We start from the raw sequence: 24,098 nt of genomic DNA on the forward strand, positions 1-24,098 counted from the left end.
TAAATAATGGCATATAACTAATTATGAAATATAATTCCACATATTCTTACTCATTTATTTCATTGATTCATTTATTTATTCCTTTTGACCCCTCCCCGGGGTATAAGGGGCAGACAACAAAAAATAACATTAACAAATCAGGACAGGCGGCAGCCAATGCACAGCAAAATAAATAAAACAGAATTTGTGTACATACATACAAGTCAAAGCAAATCAAGAGAAACTATTCAAGATACTGCACTCTCATAGTTTTGTGTTTTTTAACTAAACTACCTTTTTTTAAATTGTTTGAACCCTACAACTATGGAATGACATTAAAGTCAATATTAAATAAATAAATATGTCTATAAAATAATTCCTGAAAAAACTAGAAAAATAAATATATAAATGAATGTAAATATAAATATACAAATAAGTCAATATAGTTCAATAAATAACAAATAAATAGGCTTTTATTTTTCTAGAAAAACAATATTTTCAAAGGGACTACTTTTATTTATTTCAGGGGACTTTTATTTCCAAATGCTACATTTATTTTCAGCTCTTTTTAATTTGATCTGTTTAAATAACCATGAAATACTTGGTAGGGTGATAGCTGGTGCTAACTTAGCCAAAATTCTATGATACTTCTGGCTGATACATATAGCATACATTTTAGACAGATAAATATTGACTGAAATGTGCAATGTTCTGACACACATAAACAACAGAATAGGTGGATTTCCACTGACTTCCAAAACAACTTAAATGACCGGCCCCAAGATGACATACATTACTCTCCAATCGGTCACAGTTTTAAATACATCTGTACTAGTGTCCATACTAATTAACAGCCAAAGTGGCTGGTAGATGAAAAAAATCCATTGGCCAAGCCTATTTTTTCTTTACCGGCCAAAAAATAAATTGCCTTTTTTGTTTAGTATATACATTTGTGTCATAAATTTCATTGAGAAAATAATGTATTATGTTGAATACACACTTCAGATCAACATCTGAAGCAAAATTATTTTCTAATATTGAACAAATCATCACTACAGCCTTAGCATGTGAATGAGTTCCCTATGGTAAGCTTCATGGTTGGAAAGTGGTTGCTAGATTTGCTTCACTTGCCAGCCAAAAAACAATGGTGATCCATTGAGTGTCTAGTAGATTTTCCTATCCACCAGCCACAGCTGCAGGTAGACAAAAAAGTTCATTTCCAACCCTGGTAAGCAAAGATGCAGTGTACATTTCTTGGGCTTTTATTGTGAAAGAAAAAGTGGAGCGAAGTGGAGTGACAATGTGGGAGGCAATAAAGAGTTCATCATCTTGGTTCAGACTACGGGGCCTCCATGTTATTATTTCAATACCTTCATAAGTATGGCGCAATGCTGGCTAGCAGCAGACCGGCAGCAATTGATATTTTAGCAGATCAGCTGATGTCCTAAACAGTAAAAACTGCCCCAAAACTAGGAGTGCTGTTTCATCACACTGTTTAGAAGCTAAATGATACCAAAATGCAGCAGACTCTCAGACAAATATTTACCTGCCCGTATGTCAGATAGTCCTTTGAGATTTACTCGGCAAACAAAAACTCTACCTGCGTTTGGCAGGTGTTAAGTTTGGACCCTGCTGGTTGGGTTTAGGCAACAAAACTGCATAGTTAGGGAAAACGTCATGTTTTGCTATTAAATGAGTACTATTGTTACTAATGTAAAGTCACAAAAGTCACGTGACATGTCGCATACAACACATCACATATGCCATTATTGTATAGCATGCTACACATACTAGCATACTAGGCAACATTGTAATTAAAAGACGTCAACCTTTACTTTGAGACACAAACACCTGTCTCATGGGTGAAAGTCCTGTGTTTGTGTGACCCAACCACCACCCCTCCCGCAATCACTTTTCAGTACTGTGTAGTAAATGAAACGACTAGCTGGTGAAATCAAAGTCCTAATGTTATAGAATGGGCATTTTTTATCTTGGGGTAATCCACAATAATATGAACCGATTTTAAGAAACACAATGCACAAGCATGTCCAATTTTCTTCCCCGAAAACAAGGAACAAGCATAACGTGCAAATTCATTTTGAATATGTATCTGTTTCCATATCATTATTTGTGCTTTCCTGAATAGCAGATTCAGGTACATCCTGTGTAGTGCAAAGCCTCTCCAAGCTTATGTAGAAACACGGAGAGATACCTGAGGAGGAACAAGCTGTTCAGCATATTCTTAATTATGATGTTTAAGTATCGAGACTCCTCTACTGATATATCATTACCCAGGTTAACACATAAGGGAGTGTTCTTAAAAGTTTACCTTTTTAAAAACAAATGAAGCTGGATGATGATGTGAAAGGTCAAACACTGTGTTGAATATTGCCCAGAGAGAAGGGTGGTTTAATGAGACAGTTCGATTATTTCCACTGACTGCTGCTTCCCTCCACTCCTCTTCCTCATCCTCTCCATACAGAGACCTCACTGCTACACCTGCTGGCCATTTGGAAGTGCTGCTGCACCATCTGCATTGACAGTCAGAGCAGAGGTGCCAGGAGTTGTATTAATGAAATGATAAATCTAACCCTAATCTAAATAATAGCCTTTCATCTCTGCTGCTGACATATGACACGGACGTGCCCATCATCGAGCCTGTAGAATACACAAAAAAATTTTGTTTTGCATAAATCCTCTCAGAGCTCCCATTTGTATGCCTCTCGCTCCCCCGATCCTGTTCAAACAAATAGACCAGAGCTGCGGGAAGAAGAATAGTTCAGTGTTTGACAGGCAGCTTAAAGGGGCAAATAGAGTCGTGACATGAGGAGGGAAGGTCATTCTGCAGAGGGCCACTAACGGCAAGTAATCAACATTGGCAGAAGCGCACATTTGCATCGAGATGGAGGCATTTAAAAATCAGCCGGTGTCTCCGGTCCAGGCAGGCGCTGAAATTAAATTCTTAGAATTAAATAGGCTGAGGTCCTCTAGCATCTCCTGGTCCCCTTCACTTCACTCCTCTCCTTGTGTACTGTAAGTGGCATTTGATGGATGTAGTCTCAGATTTTATTTGCTGTAATCACACGCCATGAGACAACAGGGTTACAGGCTAAACCAGTGATGGTTTCTAATAAGTTAAGTTTAAAATGAGCCACAAAGCCTATAAAATATTCACCCTCACATCTTGTTACAGTGTTTTACAACACTAAATCACAGCGAGTGTAATTGAGCTTAACTTGACACTGATTAACAGTAAAGGTCAACACACAGGTGGTGCAGGGGCAAAATTCACCACTGCAGAGACCCTGGATTTGATTTGTGTTAGCCGTACCTCTGGATGGTGTTTATTAGAAGACAGGTAATTGGCTGGCGACAACATTTGGCACCAAGGTTGGATTATCGACAGGGGGAAAGCAGGCATCTGCCCCACGACTCAAGAACTTCAGGGGCCCCTAAAGCTCCAGTCCTGCTGTGTCAATTGGTCCACACTAATTAAGATGGAAATTTGCAATTAAACTGAAGATTTGCTTGGGAATATGCAAAACACAACATTAACTGACATGACAAGGACTTAAAACTTGGTACTGTGGCGGCAGTACCTCAGTGTGTAGGGACTTATCTTGGGAACTAGAAAGTTTATTAAAGTACTTCTAATCACGATGCTTGGTCTTAGTTACCAGAAGAAAATGTTGGCACTGTACGTTTCTGCAAACTATGAATAAGTTAGATTTCCATGCAGGGATTGTACCCCCCAAAAAAACAGGTATTTTAAGCCAAAACAATCTTTCCCTAACCAAAACCAAGTGGCTTTTGTGCCAAAACATAACTACACATTAACTACAGTGTTGTTGAAACATTAATTAACTTGCAAATGTAATGTTTCCAGGGTCTGTGGACATGTACAATGCCAATTTTTCTGGCATTTGAGTTGTAAAATGACATTCAGTTTTGTGCTTATATGTTTCCTTTTCCTAAATTAAGGTATTTAAAAACAAAATATGTCATCCTGCTTAAATTACACAAATAATACAATACAATATAAGAATCTGTGCTAGGGCTGCAACTAACGATTATTTTCATTGTCGACTAATCTGTCGATTATTTCTTTGATTAGTCGACTAATCATTTTATCGCAAAATGTGTATAAATGTTGGAAAATGGCGGTCTGTCTCTCCCAAACCCCAAAATTATGTCATCTCATGTTTTGTTTTGTACTCACGCCAAAGGGTTTTAGTTCACCATCACAGGAGAATGTGTAAAGCTGCCAATATGTTAATGTAACAAGCTGCAATAAGAGTATTTTGGGGTACTTTTATAGTACTTTTCTATGAAAAATGGCTCAGTCAACTACTAAATTAGTCACCGATTATTTTAACAGTCGATTAGTCATCGATTAGTCGACTAATCATTGCAGAGCATATATTACTCATGTTAGATTATCCAAGAAGGATGACAAACATCACAATTCATGCTGGCATAATTGTTGCAACCAAGGTTCTTTATTTCACCTACTCTGCGACTGTCCAGCTGTTAAAACACTCTGTAGAGATCAGAGTTTTTCAATGTCATTTTCCCTGTGAGCTTGCCAGGCCTGAATTTGAATAATGCTGGAGTAACTGTTGTGCGCCTATGGACACTGGCTTGCCCATCTACTAAGAGACTAATTCTTTTAAACTGGAGGGAGCGTAAGGCAGCCTGCTTCACAGGGGACTCTTGGCTGAAAGAATATCTGGACTTACTAAACATGGAATGGGCAGCCTACCTGTTCAAAGACTTTGATAAGGGGCTGGAGGATCACTGGGACACCGTCCTCACACTTTTTAAACCGTCACCCCCGGTTTATATTTATATACAATGGATGTATGAGATCTGTTGTATGTTACGTATACTACATGAATGTCAGCCTTGCATCATCCTCCCCCCATTCCTTTTTTCTCTCTGAATACTGTTTACTCTGTACTGTATTGTTTTATTGTCTTTTTTATTTTCTATTGTTGTGTTTTTCCTATCTGATTTTCCCCTGTTAAATGTGTGTTAAATCTAAAAGAAAGAAATAACATAAAAATGTTCACAAAAAAATTACACGACTACTAAACCAACATAATGATCATTTGAGTATCAATTACTCACCCTGTGTTATTTATTCATAAAGAGAACTCCGTTTTTGTCACATGCTCCCACAGTGAACGAAGAATCCAAAAGTCAACAGCGAAGCTAAATCAAAAGATTTGTTTACTCTCACACAGCCCCCACTGTATAATCTAAGTCTTATTTATCCAGTCGTATGTTTCCAAAACATGTGCGTTTACACTAAAACCTTACTATTAAAACACCTCTGCAAAAGCAGTGACGCACAAACGAGTAGCGTGCCTGGGCAAGCGCATGTGTTTGAACGCTGCTCAATGGAATGCACAAGTTAAATCACACATGCTTGCCCAGGCTCGCAACTCACATATAGAAGTATTTTAAATTCAATTAAAAAAAATTTAAAACACTATTTGTACCAGAGGGGTGATCTGCAGAGGCACATATAGTGGGTTACACAAAGTAAAAATGGAAGGAAAGCTGTACTCATTATGATAGAACTAGACAAAATACATGTAAATGCAAAAATAAGTTGTGCAAATAATGTTTATTAAGATAATATTGTTGCAAAGTATGCTGCACACATTTTTATGCTAACATGAGAATGGGGATGATAATACAGTGCAAAAAAAGCTTAATGAGATTGAAGATAAAACTAGCGCAAAAATAAGCAATACACATAAGCAGTGAAATTCAGCGTTTGGGAAGCACTTAGTATATCTGGATAAAGAGACTTGGATTATACTGCACGAGTTGCGCAAGAGTTTGTAAATTGGTGTTTTGATATAGTTTTACCGTTTTCAAATGCGGACTCTGTTTACTTCAATTCATATATAATTTGTTGCCTTTTTTTGGATTCTTCGTTCACAAGAGGCATGCAAGAAAAACAAAGATTTCTTCACAAATTCAACGTAACACAGGGTGAGTAACTGATATACAGATGAACATTTTGTGGGTGAGGTACTCCTTTAAGGACACCTTTGTTGCTCAGCGTCAAATAATCCTAACTGCATCCAGTGTGATTCAGTGTTAAAAAACAGAAAGTCAAAGAGGTGTGAATCCTTTTTCTTCCCTCTAAATTCAAGCATAAAATGGCTGTGATAACTTCTCGTAACATCCCCACACATCTTGTCCTGGCTCAGCTGTCACATGGATCCGGTGCCAGCCTGAAGCTGGTTTCACACAGAATTATAACTGCCACTCCTTCCCTCCACGCTGTCAGCTCTGCCTGACACAACCAGCCCCTCAGATGATACCCAAATGGGTTGATTTGGCCACTTCAAGGGAAGCACTAAATAACCAACTAACACAAGCTCCCACTTGCTCTTATTTCATGTCCACACGCGCGTCCCAGTTCAGTTCATTTTCTTAAAATGCTTGACCACACAACACTCAGCCAGAGGCCTGTTGAGGGCTTGTAGTAACTTTGTATCTGTGAGCAGCAGAGCCAGATTGAGTCTTAGACTTCTTTGCCTGGGGCTGTTGTGTATCAAGTGCAGCTGAGTGGTTGATAGGCTTAGCATGGCTTCTAAGTGGAGTAAAGCCACAGGGAGACTCCTGGTTTGGTTTCCTTCATGAATCGGCAAGAGTTACAAAAAGTCCTCATCTGAAATGAACTTAAACAAACTTTAAGTGGCACTAGAGGAGAGACACTGCAGCTGTGTGGGATCATTTCCAACCCTTCAGACAGACATTTGCAGCTGAAATAAACTGCAGACCTCAAGTCGAAGCTTCAATTGTAAGCTTCGACTTGCATTGCTCCGGGTGGTTAAAAAATAAAACCATCATGTGTTGTCTTACACTGCACTGCAGCAATGCAACTAGTCAATCAGGGTGTTTGAGTTGGTGTTTGCAGTGGGCTTCAACAACAAATGCACATTAGGCAACAGTAAAAAGTAGTTAGTTGGTAAAATAAGCGGTGAAGGGACGAATAAAGGCAAAGCAAATTTCAGTGAGTCACTATGGGCACACATTGGGCGAAAGACCACAGATTCACTGGGAAAGAATGTCCATACTGCACAATTCTCTAAAACCTCAGCATTAATGCAGTCACAATATCATCATTTCTGAAAGCCCTGCTTTCTACATGATCTGACAGTCTGGTTAGGCTAAAATAAAGACCATGGTTACGGCAAATAAACTATGATTAAGGAAGAGTTAGAGTTAGGCAGCTAAGGTTAGGGAGTAATCGAGGTTCTGGATACAAAAAAGCAATTGTTAACTGTAGTTCTGTTACAGGATTTCTAAGGCATGCACACGGAGGGTCCTTGCAATTTTTTAATACATTTTTTAATGCCTAGATAAATATGATTTAAACGCGGAGATGGAAATAAGTTACTGCTTCTAATGTGGTAATCAAATGTGATTTCATATTCGTTTCAAGAAAAATAAAGAGGAAGCAAGAAAGCAGAAAATGGCAGTTGGTTCAAGGACGGACCTTCAGCTGTTTGAATAGTAGTCTCTATATACAGACTCTACATTCAGTGAATTCAGTGAAAGTAGAGTCTGTAGGCAAACCCCGGAGATCTTGCCTCCAGAAGAAGAGCGGAAGAGCCCTGGTTTCTGGTTGTAGGCTGTTTGTAGTCCGCGTGATATTGACCAATCACGTTTGAGCTGGCTGCAGTTGTTGCCAGGTTAAACGGTCCGTGCGGTGAACTAACGAGGCGGAACATAATTGGCGTCACTGCAAACTCTGAATCCATCGCAATGGTTCAGCATATTTACTTATATATAAACGGAAGTTGGAAACGGAAATTCGCCTCCTCCGCCAAAATCAAACCGGAATGGCAAAAAATCGGGGGTCTGCCCCCAGAGGCTGTATTGCCGTCTGCCGGAAGTCAGACACCGAATACAGCCGATGGGTTCCGAGAATGTTTGAATAGCAACTCAAATTCAGCCAGTCGAGCATAAACTCCCCACCAGATCAGCAAACTCTCTGTTGCTGCCATTACACAGGTTAGACCTAGCCCACTGTGACCCCCCCGTGCTGGGATCAGCACGGGCTGATTCAAGTTGCTACAGCTGCTACCAAGTTTGTCTATCAAGAACTATCAAGAAGTGTGCATTGTTTTTGGAGGTTTGCGCCATGATCTAGTCTCTAGAAGTGTATGTTTCAACTCTGTACCATGGTTTAGTGCAGGGGTCTGTAACCTTTACTATCGAATAGCCCATTTTGACTATAAACAATACACAAAACATCTGTCTGGAGCCGTACAACATATTTGAGCCTTATAATGAAGACAACACAGCCTATAAAATCTAAATTAGCCTATTCACATTACAAAAAGGTATAAATGAGCATTCTAGGTGGCTACTCTGCAGTGGGCTATTTAAATTTTTTTGGCATTGGTGGTGAAAACAAACAATATGCCCAAGCACTACTAAATTCTCTATTTACCTCCAAGACTTTCACTTTTTTGGATTTGGAATCCATAGTTAGCTGAACTCAAGACTAGCCAGTGCTAAGACTCCACGTATGACACACATTTTAGTTGACAAAATGTTAAAACATTTTTATATCATTTTTACAGCTAGAGAATGCAAGAATTTCTTGGGGCCCAAAAGAATAATGAAAGAAAATGGAAATGTAAGAAAAAATAACTGTTATTCATTTCCATATATTTAAATTTTTGTCACAGCCACAAGGAGCCACTGAGGGGAACTTAAGAGCCACATGTCGGTCCAAAGCTGCAAGTTGACTACCCTTGATCTAGTAACAATATTTGACAAAATAGCAATATTTAAAAATCATAATACATATCAAATCCGTATTGGATTATCATGATAGTATCGTATCAGGAGATAAGCATTTCATCCCAACCCTACGTACATGTTGCCTCTTTATCTTGGTATTAAATTTTCCATTGACAGCTCTGTAAGAGAACAGAAAAATCTGTCTCTTACTGCCAATCAGGTAAAGGTTTAAGAAACATGGTGATGACGGTCGCATTTCCTCTCAAAGAAATCATGTGTTTTTGCTTTCTATTAATGACATCTACACTGACGTCAAGAAACCCACAAGGAGTCCATGAACCCAGTATACGCCAAAGGTAGAGAGTCATCAGACATTCAGAGGGTGGGTACAGTTTCAAAACCGCAGGACAAGAACAGAACAGATCAATAAGCTGTTCCCATCCATCCAAATAGGTGGAGAGAAAGACAGAAAGAGACAGAGGAGCTTAGGTATGTCAAAAGGGTACCGATAATGACATTTGGTGCTGACCAAATGAGATTCTGCCCTCAAATGGGACCGTGCGCTCATAAATAAGACAGAAAAACAGGTCCAATTGTCAAAAGTGATTGTTGACAACTGCCTTGCTTCTGTCCATGCCTGGGGAAATAAGTCTGTGAATTTCATGCGCATGGATATAAATGCACTGAAGCCGAGGCCCACTCAACTGAGAGAGGAGATGAATCTGTTTCCTGATAAATTATGCATTGGTTCAGTCCTGTATTACCATGTGCACCACCACCGTGTTCGCTGTGTGAAGAACTTCTTTGTCCACTGCGAATTAGCAGCACCTCTCTAATCTCCTTTCATCTCGTCCACAGGCGGGAGATGTGTATGCCTTTAGGCTGCTAATGACTTAATATACCAGTGAAAAAGAGGCACTGACAGGTTCCAGGAATGTATTGTTCTGCTGGTTTTTTATATAATCAGTCTTGCATGTGGAAAGCAAAAAAACAAAAAAAACAAAAAGAGGATTTCAGTCTATAACCAACTTAAGATTTGTCATTACAAATAGGACAGTTGTGTGACATGTATCTCCAGCCTTAGAAATTTCTTTTTTTCCCATCCAGACTCAATTATTTCCAGAGCCAGTGATACAACGCCACAAAGAAAAGAGCACATTAGAGTGCCTCACAAGGTCAATGATACCTTCAGGGTTGCTATTTGTGACTATGAATCTGGATCTGCGAAGACGGTATAAAAGGATAGAAGGGAGCGTGGGCGGGAAGGAGAAAACATCTTAAATTACTTGCTCTTCCAGTTCAGCCCACTGCCAGATTGCTGTCAGGCTGGACTGACATTTGATTGAAAGCGCCGACAGGACCACGGGAAACGGAGACCCAATTAGCGCGTTAGCTGGCCACTGACCTCTGATGGCAATTTGATGACCACCAATAAATGTCTGTTAGATTCCAGCCACCATCGCGCTGTGTGTCAATCACGTGGCTCGGGCACGGAGTGATGGAGCTGCAGTTTACTCCCACATACAGTAGTACCACCACGAGCTTGGCTTTTGATAAATTTGGATCAGGGTTCCCACACATTTCGAATTTCGAAATTCCATACTTTTCCATACCCTAATTTCGTTTTGTTTTGTTTTGTTTTGTTTTTTCAGAGAATAAGCGATGTCTGGGTAAATATATCAGTGTATCATAATTTGGAGTGTGGGCATGTTCACTTAATGGAGTCGTTGGTCTGGGCTGAGGCAAAAGGGTTGGGACTCTGGGTGCAAGCGATGCAGTAACAAGATGTCTGTGTTTTTTTCCTTTCATGTGGCTCAGAATCGCCTTCTCCCCCATGTTGGCGATGTCAAACAATTTCACACAAAGCTTGCATCTAGCTCTGTGTGTGAATTGGGAATCCTTGGCCAACCAGTATTTATATACGGTATTGTCAAGCCATCCATCCAAAAACTTCTCATCTACCCATCATCTACCCATTGTGAACCACGTGAAACTCGTCTTCTTGTCGAAGGTGCAGTGCACTGTTGCCAACTCCTCAGTAAGAAAAGTACATATTGGCTGTCCTAAAAGTCGCTAGAAGTCGCTAAATGATGTCATCACCTAATTTGCATAATTGTCCATATGCATGTAATTGTAATGGCTGCTGTAGGAGAGAGGAATAACGTCATGGGAGAGACAAAAACTGAGTAAAAAAACACCGTGAATATGTTTAGAACTACAAATGAACTTTCTTTCAATGATTTATATTAGACAAAGAAAATTTTACATTTACATCCCGCCCTGACTGTAAAACAGGTCGGGATCAGAGCGGTAGATCAGCCAGCGGCGGTTCCGCGCATGCGCGATTCACTTGCAGTCTGAACGCGGAGGGGTTAACATCTCCTGCTCTGACTGCAGCTGGGAGGGAGGACTGGGCCGCCCGCTGCTCATTGAGAAGAATAAGAATGATGCGTGCCTTCACGTCAAGAGTCTCCAAAAGTCTCCAATAATATCAGAAAAAGTCGCTAGATTTGTCACTAGTCGCTTTTTTTGAAAAAGAGTCGCTAGAGGGGTCTGAAAAGACGCTTAATATAGTGACAAAGTCGCTAAGTTGGCAACACTGGTGCAGTGTTGGAGTGAAAGTTGATACCTGGGGGGCTGGAGGAGGGTCATGGGGCAGCGGACTGGACATACTACTTGTCAATCAGGTAAAAGGGGCAGTATGTTTTCTGAGACGTTTGTTCTCACACAAACTCTGCTTGGCCCGGCATAAAACATGATCCAGATTGAGTAAATTATTTTTTGGAAATGCCCAATTTTCTATTTTAGAAAACAGTATTTTAGAACAGTGGTAATAGTCTGGAAACATAAATATTTTTCCATACTTTATTTTTCATTTTCCATACTTATTAATACCTGGAAATTGATCAAATTTATTTCCATACTTTTCCATACTTTCCATACTTGCGTAGGAACCCTGTTGGATGGAGAAAGCATGAACATGATTTTAAGTCTCTCACACAGATGTTGGCAATCATCCATGCTGTTTTCACTTTGTGTATTAATTAAAACATATTTATCATAAGTCATTCCATTAAGTAACTTTGATTGTTTTCATGTCACATTGCAATTATTTGTCTTGTGTTGTTATGAGTAATCCAGAGTGTTCGGTGGATGAGGCTCTGCTGGGAATATTAATGAGCTACACATACAAGAAAGGGCACCTTCATTTTGTCTAGTCCTTGTTCATTTCACTTAAAGGGATAGTTCGGATTTTTTGAAGCGTGGTTGTATGAGGTTCATATCTACAGTCAGTGTATTACCTATGGTAGGTGTCAGTAGGTGCAACCCCAGTTTGGAAAAGCAGGCAGGAGTACAAACACAGAAGCCAAGCAATGTGCTGCTGTGGATGGGGGGAACAGCAAAACATATTTTAGCTGCCTAAAAAAAAAGAAAAAAGTAATATCGTGTTAAGTGTACACTATATTAACAATGTTTTCACTGCTTTAACTTGCCGTCAGACAACAATTTCCGAGGTGGAACTAAAGCTGTTTTATCAGTCCCTTCAAAGCCAGACTCCATCGAGAAAAACAGTGATGTAACATCACTGAACACAGGAGGTGTTGGTATACTGCTGCCTTGATCAGTTTGTTTGTGTTATTGTGTGACTTTGGTATTTGAAAGGGTTAGTTCAGATTCAACAAAGTCACACAATATCAAGGGTTAGGTACCAAACTACCTCCCACAGTCCAAAGACATGCAGGTTAATTGGTGACTCTAAATTGCCCGTAGGTGTGAATGTGAGTGTGAATGGTTGTCTGTCTCTATGTGTCAGCACTGTGATAGTCTGGTGACCTGTCCAGGGTGAACCCTGCCTCATGCCCGATGTCAGCTGGGATAGGCTCCAGCCCCCCATAACCCCTAATGAACACCTGTGGTGTGTCTCAAATCACATACTTCCGTTAGTACACTTCTATGTAGTATACTATGTGCACTATGTACTCATTGGCGTAGTGCGCAAATTTCAGTAGTGTTGTCTCAAACCAAACACGGCTGTTGCGCGCTCACCGGAAATGATGACCGCAAATTAGCTAGTTAGCAAACTAGCATTAGCATTCGCGTTATCGTTTGTGGTACCAAATCATTACAGACTGCTAAATTAACCCAATAAACATACTGCTGGCTTATACCTAACAACAGCATAGTGGTGCTTAGTGCAAAAAACACATGTATTTGTACAATGCAGCGACGTTCAACGTCCAAGATGGCGACCTTTGGGGGCGAGAAGTGTCCATAGCTCCACACTCAACTTCTTGACCGTTTTGAGTGCACCATCCGGGTACTCATAGTGCACTGCATTTTTCCATACTTCTCAGTGTGAACACACTTATGCACTCAAAATATTAAGTGTAACTACAGAAGTACGCGATTTGAGACACAGCACTGGTCTATTTTCTCATCTATTTTATCTTGAAAAAAAGCGTAGTACCTCTGCTGTTTGTGATTGTAGTTATCAAATTACGTACTGATTGCACATATTAGCATGAGAGACAAGTAGTAACACATACACACCCACACACACAAGCAGACAAGCAGACAGACAGACAGAGACGAAAGATGAACTGCCATTAGGAAAGAGCAAAGGAGCAGAATTACTTGTTGATCTGCGCAGAGCATAGAGAGAAAGAAAGAGCAAACTTGCCACTTGTTAATACAGAAAGTACCAAAAAAGGTACTGTTGGGTACCGTTACCAAATTCCAGGTACCAGTATCAGTTCAAATGTGAACGGTCCCCGACCCTTACAATGATACAAACAAACAAACTGGTTGAGGCAGCGGTACACCAGCAGGATACGAACAACAAGCTCAAATTACTGTTCTTGTAAATGGAGTCTGGTGACGTTGACGATGGAGAACTGAAGCCTTTAACAACTTACCAATCAGAAAGGGCTGTCTGCAACAGGGTAAAGCGGTGAAATATTGTACGCTTTAACTGATGTTAGCGTTTTTAGGTGGCTAAAATATGTTTTGCAGCCATCCTCATCCACAGCAGTCCACTGCTTATCTTCCGTGTCAGTACTCCTATCTGCTTCTCCAAACTGGGGGCGTGCCAACCACCACCGACTGTAGGTAACACCCTGACTACTGAGAAGTAGCCTACAGCATACAAATCCACTTCATATGATCCAAACTATGCCATCAAACAAGGTGGTGTATTCTCAGCAGGAATACTCTGTCCTCTCCTGGGTGATGATGTGTGCAGAACAGCAGTCACCATGCATCTTCAAGAAGACACGTGTCTGTATGTGAGAACATGTGAGCACCCTCACACATGTGGAGCTGCCGATCAGACAGGAGATGATTAGGTGGCAAACACAGGCGAGGTCTCTGCCGTGTTCAGTAAAAGAACCCATCAGCCGAGGTTGCGTTGATTTAATGTAGATGGGAACATGCAGGGTCACCTCTAGTCCTTCCCCCCTTTTGCTGAAGGTCACAAGCCGACAGATGAGTCTGCCTTTCGTCAGGCCTTATGCCATCCACATTAGCAGGCTGAGCCAGGCCTTGCCGGCGTCAGCAAAAGAAAAAGGCTAGGTGCTATTGCCCTCTTGAGATAGAATGTGTCAGCCTTACACACTCTGAGTGTAAATAGTAAAACAGTGAGACCGTCGGGAGGGATTGGGGAGATAGGATGAAAAAGAAAAGAAAAATAGCCAAAAGCACTGATACACAAGCATGAATTTTTAATTAATTACAGCTGATCTTAGATCAAGCAGGAGCCAGTTTATACTGTGGGTCAACTACAGGCAGTGGTGGAATGTAACTAAATACTCTTACCCTCCTTTACAGCAGAAATAAACATGTTTACAGTCTGGTACAAAAAAAGGTTTTGGTCTCTATGGGTAATTTCACCATTCGTGACGACTGTATGGGGATGACTTTTTTGTGAATCACCTTAAAGTTACGCGCAATTAAGGGCATAGTTGAATGACAGTGTCCTCACCTTCTCAATCAGATCAGCCCCTCACTCATCCACAGCCCCTGTCAAAATATGGTCACTTCTGGCTCTAAAAAAACAAGATGGCGACGACCTAAATGCCGAATTCAAGGCTTCAAAATGGGAGTCCAGAAACCAGTGGGTACGTTACAATAGCTACGTCGATCATTTTTACAGTCTAGAGTTGCGCCACAAATAAATCAATGTGTGGGAAACCCTAGTCTGGACTCAAACCAAATCAGTCCGTGTTCTAAAAATCATCGTCGTCAGGTGATTATCCACACTGTTTTTTATGTATTAATTTGCCTTTATTTAAAAAGATCAGTGAACAGTGAGAACTGACTTGTAATGAACTGAACCGAGAGGTCAGTCTGCACCTCATGAAAATGACGAGAGCTAAAATGATTAGTCAATTATATGATTAGTCGATCGCCAGAAACTGAGTCTGTACTGTTTTAATGATCAGTAAATTGTCCGAGTAACTTTTCGAGCAAAAACGCAAAACATTACCAAGCTCCAGTTTCTCAATGTTCAAGATTCGCTGACTAAATATATTTGGGTTTTGCAGATTTAATGGTTAAAAAACAAGCAATTTAAACAGGTTACCGCAGGCTGTGGCTAAACATAATTGGCTTTTATTTCTCTATTTGTTTTTACAAACCAAACGATTAATCGATTAATTAAGAACATAATTGGCAGCAGCTCTAAACCAGGGACCACCCACAAATTCACTGTGGCTTTCCAAAGTAATTATCTCTCCTACAAAGCACGCTTCCAGGCAACTCTTTTTGTTTTTTAATGTATTAGATTCTGGGGGAGGGGGGAGGGGAAGGCAGCTGTTAGCGGGGCCCAGCTGTCAATGACGGCTGGCAGAGATGAGAGGGGAGGAGTTGATTTTGAACAAACCTGTGCATACATGGTCCCAAAGGAGCGTCACTTTAAAGAATTCCCTCAAAAGCACAGATGATAGCTGGATGTCTCTGTTTACCTCTGCATCTGCGGCATACTTGCAATCCCATGCTCACATTAATTATGCTAAATACTGTGATGGAGATGAAGAAACCATGATTGATTTGGCAGAATGAGGCTCAACATGAAATGTCTTAATGGTTTGAGATTTTCTGTGGGGAGCTACAAAGAATTTTCTTAAGACACTTCCTACGAAAGATCTCAACAAGCTGTTGCACTACATACAACACAGCAAACGGAGGTGGAGTTAATCCAGGGATTGAATAGATTTTGATTTATAGGCCCAATCTGCAGCCCTGACCTTTATTTCAAACAGGGTGGTGGAGTGAAAGTCCCAGTTTCTACAGAATGAAAATTAATTCACATCAATTCTGTTGAACCGTATCTTTCTACCCCCACAATTACTATTCATGAAAGTGAAACGACAAAAGTATGTGAAAGAAATTGTAGCACAGCTCAGTCTAAACCTGCAATGCTGATTTGCTTTTCACGCTGTTCACACTATGTTATTTCTCAAACCGTACATTAGCACACACTGATTTCTGTGCCTTTCATTTCCTGTGTTTGGAGCCTGGATGGTACACTGTGGACTTTACAGTCCATTATGGAGACCACTGGAAGCCAGGCAGCATTATTGTTAATGACACGGCTTTAAGTTGGACAAATGAAGCCTGTTGTCACATTGAAGGTTTTTAGCTATACTAGCCTGGATTTTTCTGAAAAATTACTTTTGATTTCAGCATTAGCAACAGCAAAGTTATAAGGTACGGCATGTTCGCCTGCAAATGGTAAATACTTCCTGTGTGACAATTCCACTTGTGCTTTTGTCATCTGCAAAAGAATATGCATATCTCTACTGACAAGACAAACACTAAGTTCCTCATGTGACAAACAGCATTTAAAAGCCTCTTGAAGGCCTTTCATGATACAACTTTCAATATTTCCCCCTAAAAATAACAGTTCTCTGTCTCCCAATCTCAAGCCACTGAGTCCAGCGCTAACCAGTGTGTCCAGCTTTAAAGCCACCAGCCTGAAATGTTTTAAAGGCTTGCATGACAATTAGACTAGCTTGTAGCTATGTGAATATAAGCCAGAAAACACATAGAACAATTTTAAAAAGGTAAACAAGGCAGGATTTCCCCATGCAAAAGCAATCCATCTCAATCACCATTATGAACAACTAGAAGTGTGCGTCAGTGTATTTCCCCAGGGTTTCCCACACATTCATTTATATGTGGCAGCCCGCCACGATTAAAACATCTGCCACCATGTTCTGATTGTCAATATACACTAACAGACAAGCAGTCGCTCCTCTCGTCCACTGAGCCCGAGATTCATTGAGATTCTAATTCTGTTGGAAACACTGTTCTCAGTAGAGACTCTGCCCTCTTTGCGTATTCTCTTATTTTGCTTTGTTACGGACATTACTGGGCTGCAACCTTTGAGCAGTGCTGCATAGCACCCAGCCAATCACAGCATCAGATGAGGTCAGGACTTAGCAACCAAGCGGCAACCTCCTGGGCTGAAAAAAGAAGCCAAGGTGGAAGTGCCAAAAATTGCAGTTCCTCTTTTGGCCACTTGAGGCTGGCTCCTAAAGCGAGTCAGTCCCCAAAGATGCCCATGTTAAAATGCCCAACTTTACGGCAGAAATAAACATGTGCGGTCTCTACAGCCAGTTTCTCCATTCATGAAAGCTGTACGGGGGTAATTTTTTATATTACCCACTTATTGTTATTAAGGCTCAAAGTTATGCATAATTAAGGACATGGACGCTTTGAGTGACAGGTAAGTGCCGTCCCTTGACAAGTCGCTACCACGTCAATAACGCTGGTTAGGCAACATGGCGTAATCCCCAATTAAAGCATAGATGTAGCTTGTACTATTTCATTGTGCTTTTTCAGTTCAAAGTTAACTGCAATGTTTTGGTCGCCTAAAAAAATTTGTTCAGCGTATGTTGCACCAAGAAACATGCTAAGGAGTCAGATATTCAGTTTTTTCAGAAGGTACATTCTGTTTTAATAATTTACACTTGTTTGTTCATTACCACTGGCATTAGCATTGTCACACTTAACCATAGCTACTGTAAATACATCATGCTAAGCAACTAGTGTTAGGGTTATCTCCACCCTCTTCTCTAAATATGGTCACCTTTTGGCCCCAAAAATCCAAGATGATGACAGCAAAAATGCCAAAACGTCCTTTATTTTACAGTCTATGTTAGCGACTGGGGTGGTAGCAGCACACATTCAAGAGGAAGCTATGAAAACAGCAGACACAGTGCCAGAAAAACACAAACATAGCGAGGCAAAACTACAACCGGACAGAGCTCGTTCCACAAGATTGAATCTGGGGCTGGCTTTAATTTTCACTTATACTGGTGAGCACTGAATAATATGATGAAAACTGATGTGAATTTGGCCTGTTTTCTGTTGGACAGGTAAGTGCCAGTGGTTAGCTTAAGCCTAGTTAACATTTAACAATTTTCACCTCAATTTTGACGTCGCAGAGGATCTTGAGAGCCACCCTGGGTCGGAGGTGAGTCGGCAGATAGTCTGCCAGGACGAGTCCTCATGTGTGAACAAGCCTACGAGCAAGTCGCCCCCTCGTCTGCGACTGGGACTGGATATCTGGCATGCTAGAAAACTGGAAAAGTCTGACATGACTGACAAAGAGCATGTAAGAGGCGGGATACGTCCCAAGTCAGTACACAGGAGGACGGAAGAAATGTGAGGAGGACAAGCCACAGGGTTGCCAGGTTCGCTTATTAGCCACGACTTTGGGCTTGTTTCTAAAGTGGAGTTGCTTATATGGACTTGCTATCTCAACGTCACCTTTCTCTATATATATCCGTCTAATAAGTTATTTAAACGCATGATAGTCACTTCTTTTGGGCTTGTTTCCATAGCCCTGGTTGCTTCTTTCTCTCCCAAGATCTGGCAACACTGACAAGCCAGCAAGCAACAACAATGGCGGCGTCCACAGGATCACGGGAGTGCGTTGTGTTTGGACCTAAGCCCTGGAGGCAGATCTGATTCAACACTGGGAAGAATATCCATGCCTTTACGATGTGTCATCTCCAAGTTAAAAAACATAGTTTGGTGACGTCACCGCGTTTTCTGGGGCTCTGTCGGCGAGGGCTTGTTGGAGAAATCTTGTGTGCACACACAGGCCGAAAGCAGTTGGCAAGACTCCCGCTGACAGAAACACACGTTGCCAGGTATGAACACTCAAAAGATTACGATAGTCTCTGCGACGCAAAATCAGCGTGAAAATCATGTAATGTGAACTAGCCTTTTGTTAGCTTGGTAGGTATCAGCGTTTCTACGTATAGGAGCTACGGTCCTACAATAGTACAGTAGCTTGCAGTGTACGTACAACCAGTGCATGTCTGAATGTTGTGTTAACAAACAGTTACCAACAATTCCTGCTTGGTTTACCTTTAAACCAGCAGCATGTTTGGCTAGTTGGTTGACCTCCCCAGATAAACACACTGTTACCAGCCACTACTTACTTTAGGTTGAGGCTGAGATACTACTCACCCTGGATCCCATCCCTCTGTGCTCAGACTGGAGTGCAGTGACAAGAACACAACCCCTCACTGGCTTCCCCCTTAACTCCCAACAGTGTTAGCTGGAATGCATGACTAAACCAGAGGTAGCCCTACCAGGAACTGAGCCTGAGGTCCCTGTGGGTGAGAGTTTTCTCCTATGTGTCACACGTGTAGCCCGCCAAGCTCTGTCTGAATGTTTTACATTAGACAAGACTACACTGCACAACAATCAGAGCAGCTAGAAGGGATCTCAAGCATTCCTCAGTCTTTATCACCTACCTGCATCATGTTCTTGTACATTCCAGCTACTTAAAAAAATAAACTCTTGTTCCATCTGCTCTAAATCTTCTGATGGTTTTGTAACTACAAGTCCAAACAGAGCCCAAAGAGAAACTAGCCTACCTACCACCACACATGGATGATTAAAAAACTAAAGCAACCAGATCAAGCCAGGGAGGACAGCTCCCCCACAATTCAAACAGAATTTCTCCTGCCTGTAAATTGGTTTTCGTCACAACTGGCTGTCAGAGTTGGCATTTGTGGGTTTCAGTGTGTCAGATTTGACACAGCTCCCCTTCAGTAGCTGTGGGCTGCAGCTAACCACCCACACACCCCCACTGGGGAGCGACCGTCTTCTTCAGATCCCCTTCAACAACTTGACAACACTGATCACTCTCATCATCGTCCCCTCCAGCACTCGGCAGGGATTTACAGCCTGAAGCATCTGATTGGTCAAAGCCTGACTAATCAGATGAAAGCTTACAAATGCAGCTGTTTTACTGAAACAGCAACACGACGCATGTAGAAACTGCAGCTTCTCTGTGTTGGAGAAAATACTGCAAACTACCACCAAAAGTTTCCACATTTGATGACACGCACAATTGGAGGACTAGAATCCAGTGCTTACTGCGCCTGGAGACACTGTCATGTTTCATCTCTGCACCAGTGACCAACACAGGAGCCATGCCCCGTCAATCACAAACTGACACATCCACGCTTGCATGCCAAAAGGGACAAGGCAGCGAATTACGGGATTTGTGCATCTTTGAATAGACATCGAAGAACATACTGTATCTGTGAGGCTGCTTAATGGGAGCACGCTCAATGGAGACGCTTGCAGAACAAAATTAATTTGTTTCCCAGGATGTGTAATGTGCAGGAGATGAAAAATGTTCGCGCACATAAACCCAATTAACTGCTCAAACAAAGAAATCCCTTCCTCACCCTCTTAAAATGTGAGTAATGCAGACCTTTGCGCCAGTTTATGGTGTGATTATAATTTAGGCCACCTCCTAAGCAGCGCTCGCAAACTGTGTCTCTTTTGTGCAGCGCTGGCTTTACGGCCATGGAATCTCAGAGGAAGAAAAGAGCCAGTGTCATGTGGTCAGAAGGCATTTTAGTCAGACAAAAATTTGTGTCAGCACTTTCTGCCAGGGAGCGAGAGGCCAGCGTTCAGAGCTGTTAGCCCCCTTCTCAGAGGAGAGCCAGGGTTTAATGGGACTACTCTTCCACTCCATTTGCCGGCCCACATCTCACAGGCCACAGCTGCATGCATGTGAGCCAGCGACTGTCACTCTGCATACCTCTGCAGCCGGCGAGCTCCACACTCCCTTTAACAGCTGACAGAAGTTGTTCATCTTCAGACACACTCTTGACTACAGACATAATGTGTGTGGAGGAGACAATGTTAAACCCTGGTAAAGAGACTGCAGAGGTCACTCACTCCTTACTTAATTTACTGGTCAAGGAAATAATTTTACCAACTCCCGGTGCTGCTGTGGTCATATTCATTCTGATTTAGGCCTTGCGCAAAAAAAAAAAAAAAACTTCTTATAAAATGACTTTGGATCTATTTCAGACCCAAACAACAATTTCATGGCTGGCCAGTCACAGAGTAATTACATATGGCCTCAAGCCGGCACATCGATCAGTACTCGCGACTTAAAAATGAGACTATTTTTGACAGACAGCTTCTTGAAGAGATGACAGCACCTCCACCGCACGCATTGTGAATATTCACAATTAAAACTGAAACGGGTAACATGAAACTATTTTCTAATGATAGAGTTTTTCCTGGGCAAACAGCTAGAGTTATTCTGCAGTACCAACTCCCCTCTCTGCTCTCTCAGAAAGATGAATCACTATTACGTGTAAAAGGTCAATCCTCCAAGGTTGAGCAGTTAGCAAGTTGTCAGGGTATTAGTGGACCAGTCTTTTACAAGAAGTCTCTTGAGCTTAAATTAATGTACAAAAATTGCAAATGGAAAAGTAAAAGTGATTTCTAGTCAGTTTCTACCATCACATTAACAGCTTCATGTGTTTGATGACATGTAGCACTTTTAACAAATTATGAAGCATTATTACGGTATATTTAAGACACTGCTGGATATGCAAACATGCTTCTTTTTTTTATGAAATCTTAAAACAAGTTCAAGGCCCACAAAATGGAGGATAAAATGCCAGAATGAAATTGATTTACACCTTAATCTAAAAAGGTTAAAATAATTATTTTAATAAGGTAGACATCCCAATATTATGATAGAGACAGTTCACACCAAAATCCAAAGTACATATTTTTCCTCTTACCTATAGTGCAGTTTATCAGTCTATATTGTTTGGTGGAGTTTCAGAGTGTTTGCGATGTCGGCCGTAGAGATGTCTGCCTTCTCTTTAATATAATGGAACTAGATGCCAAAGAAATACATTTGAAATACTCAACAGTATTGTCTTTTTCCAGAAATCATGACCTGGTTACTCAAGGTAATCCACAGCTGTTTCATGTAGAACTATTTTCTTTCAACCAAACTACACCAGCCAGTTGTATTACTGCGTAGAAGGAAGCATTCATATACCGCTGGCTTACTTAGCAACACTGAGCTAGCTATGGTTACAGCTCAGGTCTGGTGGGAGCTTGCTAGTGGTGCTGCTAATTCGGCGCTTAAAGGGAAATTTCGATTTATTTCAACCTGTCTCCTATCGTCCTAAATTTGTTTCAAGTGACTAGTGACATAAAAATAATAGTTAGCATGTTAGCCGTTAGCCTAGATACAGCCGGGGCGCATAGTAGAGTCAGACCTGTTAAAACGTAAGTGAACGGGCATACCTTCAAGTGCAAAGTTAGTCCACTAAACAAGCTTTTTTCCACAAAGACCGCCTCATATCGTTAGGATAAATGTCAGAGAACATATAGAAAACGACATGTAAACGTGTTGTCTTACCTTACCGGTGTGCTGCCATGTTTGTTTATCCCTCTAGCTCTGCTTTCCAAAGCACGGCCGAAATATCGCGAGAACAAGCAGCGATCTCATAGCGTGCCTGAATAAGCAGCAACAGCTGGAAGGCAGAACCAGACAGTAGCCTGAAAAGTTCATTCATTTATTTTATGAAAGATTTACAGAATAATGGCTGACTTTTTGCCAGACTTCGACTTTGTGGAGGAGGAATTCAATTTTGCAGTGTGATGGCCGCCCTTATTTATTTGAGCCAGAATACACTGACGAAGAGCTTCGTGAAATTGAAGAACGGAGGGGAGAGAGAGAGGCGCAACAGGTAGAGGACGAGAGAGGAGGAATGGCTGCTGCAAGGCTGCGTAGCTCTGGAGACTGGTGGTGTACCTGTGAATGCTGTGCCCCAGTGCCCACAGAAGAGGAATGCTTCTGTTGCAAGGAATGGGACCGGTTGCAGCCTTATTTTCAAGGTCTGGATGTGACAGAGGACGAGACACCTCCACCTGGAGTAGTATCCAACTGGGCTTTATCTAGAGCTGGCGAGATATACTTCGGCTGCGCTTTGGAAAGCAGAGCTAGATGGTAAACAAACATGGCAGCACACCGGTAAAGTAAGACAACATGTTTACATGTCATTTTCTATATGTTCTCTGACATTTATCCTAACGATATGAGGCAGTCTTTGTGGAGAAAAAGCTTGTTTAGTGGACTACCTTTGCACTTGAAGGTATGCCCGTTCACTTACATTTTAACAGGTCTGACACTACGGCTGTATCTAGGCTAACGGCTAACATGCTAACTATTATTTCTACGTCACTAGTCACTTGAAACAAATTTAGGACAATAGGAGACGGGATGAAATAAACCGAAATTTCCCTTTAATGCTAGTAACGTCGTCTCAAACCAACAAAGTTGATGTGCAAGCCTTGTGCCCACCCTCTGGTCTTCCTCCAGGTCGCCATGCAAATTCCCTTTAGCACTTTTAACTATGCTATAACTGTTAGCTCTGTTGGCACCATTAGCAGTGTCAACAAGGTTAGAGGTGCTTACATACATTAGTTAACAATGTTAAAGGGGTTTGAGGCTTAAAATGGAGCCACACTTGCAGCACTCACAGAAGCTACCTAGGGGGGACACTGGAGGGTGGCCACCATGTTTCTGCAGCAACACTGTCCTGATGATGGTAACAGCAGTAATCTCAAATGAGCAGTGCTGCTAGCTAGCTTCCACCCAATGCAGACAATGCACAGCGCAGCGGCCTAGGCTAACGTTAGCTAACCACTAGAGACCAGACAGTGGTCAGTGAGTATTATGTTTTTGCATTTTAACGCAGGTGTCTGGACATCTGTCAGCAAATGCAACAGAAAATAGAATAAAAGACATTCACATCACAAAATTTCACCATCTCTGATTTTATAACACTTTAAAATGGGGTGCTAAAGCTCACTGAGGTACTGGAGCACCAGGCTAAATGGAAAGGCCAATTGTATTTCATGATATTTTGCATTCTTTTCATAAAAATTGACAGATTAGGTTGATGGTTGATGAAAACTGGTATTCCTCTCAATCATGAGTAGATGCATGCTTCCCTCTGCACAGTAATACAGTTGGCAGGTGTAGT

At 41.4% G+C, this 24,098-nt stretch overlaps 1 protein-coding gene across 6 annotated transcripts in view; it reads right to left on the minus strand.

Annotated features, from left to right (window-relative positions):
* Window positions 1-24,098, minus strand: part of tanc2b (tetratricopeptide repeat, ankyrin repeat and coiled-coil containing 2b) — a 254,073-nt gene that overhangs the window by 202,711 nt on the left and 27,264 nt on the right. The gene's annotated exons all lie outside the window — the stretch shown is intronic.

Source organism: Epinephelus lanceolatus, chromosome 21 (genome assembly GCF_041903045.1).
Source record: "Epinephelus lanceolatus isolate andai-2023 chromosome 21, ASM4190304v1, whole genome shotgun sequence".
Lineage (NCBI taxonomy): Eukaryota > Metazoa > Chordata > Actinopteri > Perciformes > Serranidae > Epinephelus > Epinephelus lanceolatus.